The 6,000-nt window shown below is 46.6% G+C and overlaps 1 protein-coding gene across 21 annotated transcripts in view; it reads left to right on the top strand.

The window, feature by feature from the left end:
- Positions 1-6,000, top strand: part of LOC142336128 (voltage-dependent T-type calcium channel subunit alpha-1G-like) — a 155,833-nt gene that overhangs the window by 82,212 nt on the left and 67,621 nt on the right. The gene's annotated exons all lie outside the window — the stretch shown is intronic.

The following is a 6,000-nucleotide window of genomic DNA, read 5'->3' as shown; positions in this document are numbered from 1 at the left end:
TCGGCGCTTACGGGCGTTAGCGGACGTGAATTAAGTGCATGCTCGACCAGACAGAAAGTGGTACTTAAAACCTCATCTGTGAGGCGGCGTGTTCCAAGGATTGTGTAAAGTACGCGCTTGAAACTACGTACCAGCCTCTCCCAGATGCCACCTTGGTGTGGCGCACTGGGCGGGTTGAACCCCCACTTGATGCCTTTGTGGGCAAGTTCCACGGCGATGTTGATGGTGTTCCACTTTTCGATGTTCTCGCGTAGTTCTTTTTCCGCGCCAACAAAGTTAGTACCATTATCAGACCAAATAATGTTCGGTGTACCTCGACGAGAGACGAACCGCTCCACTCCCATTACACAAGAACTGCCGTCCATGGATGGAACGATTTCAACATGAACGGCACGAGTGGTTAAGCATGTGAAGAGGAAACCCCACCTCTTCTCGGTGGTCCTACGTACAGTAACGTAAAACGAGCCGAAGTAGTCGACCCCGGTGTTCGTGAACGGGGGAGACTGGTGTGCAAGTCTTTCTACTGGGAGGTCAGCCATGATTGGTTGGATAGTGGCAGCTCGAAACTGTCTACACGTGACGCAGTTGGATTTAATTGAACGCAGTGAGGATCGTAACTTAAGGATGCTATAACGTTCTTGTATTTTAGCCCTCAGGTAGTCAATGCCTTGATGATGATGTTTAACGTGGGTGTGCCTGAGGAACAACTTGACAAATGCATGGCGTGCGTCAAGAACGATAGGATGTTTTACATCAAAATCAACTTCGACCAACCGCTTGATGCGGCCTGCCGATCGGATTAGACAATTTGGCCCAATAAATGGTGAAAACGGGGCAATACGGCTACTCCGTTTAACGGGTTTGTTTTCGAGGAGATCTTTTCTCTCCGCATTAAATGACTCTCCTTGGACAAGATACTGGAGATGACGCTCGGCTTCGTCAAGCTCCGTGGGGTCTAGGATGCTACCATCGGCATTGCGGTAACATTCGTGAGAAGGTAACAAGCGGAGTGCGTACGCTGTTATCCGTAGCAACTTCTGATAAGAACTGTACTTATCGAAGGGAATTAGTTGCGGTGGCGGTTCATTAGTTGACTTGGTTACGGATGCGGCCAATGATGTATTGGTTTCGTCAGTTTCCTTAGTTACTATACCAAGTTTGATGTTATTAACTACTTCAGTGCTTGGTTCGAACGGGAATTGCTTGGTTCTTAGGAAATCTGGACCTCTCACCCAGCTACTTGATTGCAAAATCTCAGCAGACATACCACGAGTGCCGGCATCTGCCGGATTATCGCTTGAGGCAACGTGGTTCCATTCGTCAACGCTAGTGTGTTCTAAGATTTCGCAAACACGGTTTGCAATAAATATTGGGTGCTTGGTTGCAGAGTTAAGCCATTGCAAGACAGTAGTGCTGTCGGTCCACATGAAAACCCTGTTGACTTTTACTGTGAGAGCTCGACATATATCTTGTTTCAATCGAGCGGCCAGTAGCGCTGCCTGTAATTCCAGCTTTGGAACAGTCATGACATTCATAGGTGCTACGCGAGCTTTACCCAGGACAAACGCAAGCTCCGTTTGGGGCCCACTCGAAGTAGTTACTCGAGCTCGGAGAAATGCAACGGAACTGAAAACTTCTTGTGAACTATCGCCAAACATGTGTAGTTCCAGGTGTTCAAAGTTTCCGGAAAAGTAGCTCCTTGGTATAGTGATTGCTGCAAGCTTGGGTAGTTCTACACTCCATTCGAGGAACCTTTCAACAGTGTATTTTGGTAATTCTTCATCCCAGTGCTGCCCGCTGACACGCCAGATGTCCTTTAGTAACAATCGGGCACCAACAGTAAATGGTGCCACTAGGCCGATGGGATCAAACAACTTAGACACTAGGCTCAATACCAAGCGTTGTGTTAAAGACTTAGTTACTGTACTGGAGGTACCCCGACTCACAACTAGAGTATCATTGTTGTGATCCCATTTCAACCCAAGCACGTGCGAAGATTCCTCCTTAGATGAGGCAATTACTTTTGGTTCGGTGGACTGAGGTGACCCATCAATTCGATCAGCCAGATTTGGTACATTGCTTACGAACTTAGTAAGCTTGAACCCACCTAGATGGAGAAGTTGCACCAACTCCTTCGATCTTTTGAGAGCCCTCTCAGGTGACTCCACCGAATCCAAGTAATCGTCCATGTAGAAGTTTTCTAGGACGGCTTTGGTTGCTTCCGGGTACTGAATAACATTGTCTCGGGCCGTGCGTTGCAGTGCATAGTTAGCGCATGTGGGCGAGCCTTTAGCCCCGAATATATGGCGCGTGTATTGATACACTACAACATCTGTTGTGGGGTCCTCCCGCCACAAAAAACGCAGTGATGGCTGGTCACAGTCAGGGACACCCACTTGGAGGAACATACCCTCAATATCTGCGGACACGGCGAATTTATGTTGACGGAACCTAAGTAGTACGTGGATTAGGTTTTGGAGCAGATCGGGGCCAGTGAGCAAAGATTTATTCAAAGAAGTACCGTGGAACTTTGCTGCACCATTTAATACCCTACGCACTTTCCCCGGTTTGTTCGGATTGATTACGGGGTGATGTGGTAGGTACCACTCTTTATTCGACCGCTGCTCAACCTTGTGACAATCAGGAACTGTAATCAAGTAACCTTTTTCCAAGTCTTCACGGATGGTATTAGAATAGTTTTCTTTCAATGACGTATCTCTCGAGAGCCGCTTTTCGAGAGACTTGAGCTGTACCAGTGATGAAAAGTAGTTATTCGGGAGCTGGATGTTGTCATCAGCCCATAACATACCGACATCGTATCTTTGGCCGTTATGAAAAGTTGTTGATTCAAGTATTTCCTGCGCGCGAGCATCCGCTGCGGATCGTGGGTCAACTTGCTTGAACGCGCCGTACGATTCCATATCATACCAAGATTTAACCTGACAAGCTAATTCAAAATCCTGTTCAATATTGGCTTTGAAACACGTCGAGACTAAAATTGAACTTGACGGGAGTGGGCCACTTAAAACCCAACCTATGGGTAAGCGGACAGCGAACGGTGAGCACTTTTTGTCGGCTGAAAAATACTCTAACGGGCGGATGGCATGGTAGACATCCTGTCCAAGTATCATCTCAATTTATCCATAGCTATATCTTACTGGATCTAGAACTGCCAAATGTGGGTAAGTTTCTTGCATGGACTTGACGTCAATGATGTCGGAACCTACGTTTAATGTTTCCCTCACGTAGGGACGCACAGTGAATGCTTCGAAGTCTTGGTCTTTATGAGGTGTCACAGTCAATTGAACCACCTTTGTGTCTATGAGTTCTTCCGTGTTTATACCCTTGACGGTCAGTTTTAATGCGGTACCCTGCAAACCGAGTCTAGCTGCGAGACTATCGGACACCCAAGAGTTACTGCAAGCGGTATCGCATAAAACCAACGCCGTAGTACTAGTGCCAGAAGAATTAGTAAGTTTCAGTTCCGTGACCTGAAGGAGGCCTTTAACATCCGTCACGGAAGACAAAGTGGTTGTTTTGCTTGGTTGCTGTTGACCCGTAGATGGCCTACTTGTACCTGCGTTCGACTTCGAAGTATCGATGTTCTTGTTTGTTGAGGGTTTAGCTGGAAGAACCCTTTCAGCTCCATGAAGTAAGGTGTTATGGGAGCTGTTGCAACCATCTTTCCTACATTTACGGGGACTTGGGCATTGCCTAAACATGTGTTTATCACGCAAACAAGAGAAACAGAGCTTTGCCTCAGCCACGACTTTGGCTCTCTGCGTGGGGGTCTTTTCCTTAAAGACACGGCATTCCCACAACCGGTGGCTGCCTTTGCATACAATGCAACTAGAGATTGATGTTGACGGAGATCTCTGTTGCGGCTTAGGGTTACTCTTCTGTTGCGTATTTGCAGCAAATGCCTTTGAAGCAACTTTTGATCTTGTTACTGAGTTGTTGGTATCCTCAGTCCTTGCTTTAGTTGCGGTATTCTTCATTAAATCGTGCGCTTCGGCCTTCTCTTTTAACCAATCGTTGAAATCAAGAAGAGTAGGTTTCACCCAATGCTTTTTGACCGTGAAGAGTGACCATGACTCCTTCATATTGGGTGGTAGCTTCTGTACGGCGGTGTTGAGAAGCGCAGCACTCTTTAAATCCGAATCATATGACAGCGATTTAAATACCCCGACGAGACTTGAAATGCACCCCGAGTAGTTAATGATGTTATCGCTATTGTGCATCTTCAATGGTGGAAAGCTGTTGAGTTTGTCCAAATAAGCACTTACAACCGCCTGTGGTTGGCCAAATTTACGTTCTAAGGTCCTCAGTGCGTCTTTGTACATTGCGCCGCAGTAGGCGAACTCAGCTATAGCTGTTTTAGCTTTACCTGTTACGAGGGTCTTAAGGTATGTCAATTTTACATCATCAGTTAAGGACTGAGAGTCAATTGCGCTTTTAAATTGACCATACCATTCGTGCCACTGTAGAGAATCCCCACTGTATTGTGACAACTTCCATTCGGGTAGTGGATCATTCCTCTTGCTAGATAAGGCGTCAGTGAATGCCTTAATCAAGCTTGCATTTTCAGATGCTGGCGCTGGAGGCGTGGGATGCAGTGGGCCACCCCAACACAATGGTATCGGGGCAGTATGCCCATATGTGGGCTTTATAACCGGCGTGACAAAAGGTGGCGCTATGTTAGTAGTTGTACTAAAGGGGTTAACAGGGATGCTACAAGTTGCTGCGTAGTTGCTATTTGGATTATGTTGTGCACTCATTTGCAAGATGGGATGGCTGATAGTGGGGTTAGCTGTGCTTGGGTGTAGGTACGGTTGAACATTTTTATAGACGGTAGCATTATTTGTCGCCTGGTTTACGTTTGGGGGTTTATTCTGAGGAAAACTCCACAAGTTTAGATCAAGGTTACAGTTCTGGGGATGTCTTTGTTCTGTAGGGCACGGTACCAGGCGGGTTTGAGGTGAATGGACAATGTTTTGTTGTGGAATGTTGGGGACGTGTAAGTATGCTGTTGCGCTCGCTGGAATGGGCGACGGAACCATGGGAGGCTGAGGATTATATAATTGTTGAGGCGGGAATACAGGAGGCGGGTTCACGAGTGGGTTTAGAAGTGGAGGGACCTTATGCGGGGAATGGGCAATAGGGACTTGTGTTTGGTGTGGAATATTACTTTGAGGTGGGTTCTGTTGTTGCGGAACATGAGGCATCGACATATGTAATTGACAAGGCACGCTGGAACTTTTCGGACCCAAAAACTGATTTACTTGTGGGTTTGTTGAAAAATCAGGTACAAAAATGGAGGTTGTTGGTGCAATAACGGGTGTCGGTGGCCGGGGAGGTTGCATAGGTGGTTTAGATGGTGGGAGTGCGACATTTTGTACGTCGACTGGTACTTGGTTCACTTCACCACTGCCTGAGGGACTATGTGCTCTTTGATCAATGAGTGATTGCTGCAGTTGAGCCTGGAGATATTCCCGATACAAAGCTTCCTGCTGGGCAACAGAAATTGCAACTCCTGGCCGTGTGTACTGAGAAACCATTTCAAGATGATGTAAGTTATCGGCAACATTACTTGGGTTTTCTGGAGGATTACTAGGGTAAGTATCTTTAACAGGAGGGTCGGCGGTTGCTGAACCAGGACGAGAAAAGTTTAACTCACTTGAATTACCTGCTGGAAACGAATTTACCCAATCCTGAACAAGTCCCTGACTTCTATCTGATCCCCTATCTTTAAACAAATTCAGTTCACTTGAGTGGTGACTAAACAATGAATGATTATCCATCAAATCAGCTTCATCTAATTTAGCTGCTGCAACACGCTGGCGGTGGTCTTCCTCCAATTCTTGAAGTGCCATCTGTTCCATTTGTATTTCAAGCTCCTTTTTTCTCATGGCAATTTCTTGTTTTTGTTAGCGAGGCGCATGGCAGCTTGTTCTTGTTTCTCGGCCTCTTCGCGTTTTAGTTTTGCCATGAGAAAGTCAT

This window comes from Convolutriloba macropyga, chromosome 3, assembly GCF_964194025.1.
Source record: "Convolutriloba macropyga chromosome 3, txConMacr16.3, whole genome shotgun sequence".
NCBI classification, from domain to species: Eukaryota; Metazoa; Xenacoelomorpha; order Acoela; family Convolutidae; genus Convolutriloba; species Convolutriloba macropyga.
This window is presented reverse-complemented; position numbering and strand designations above follow the sequence as displayed.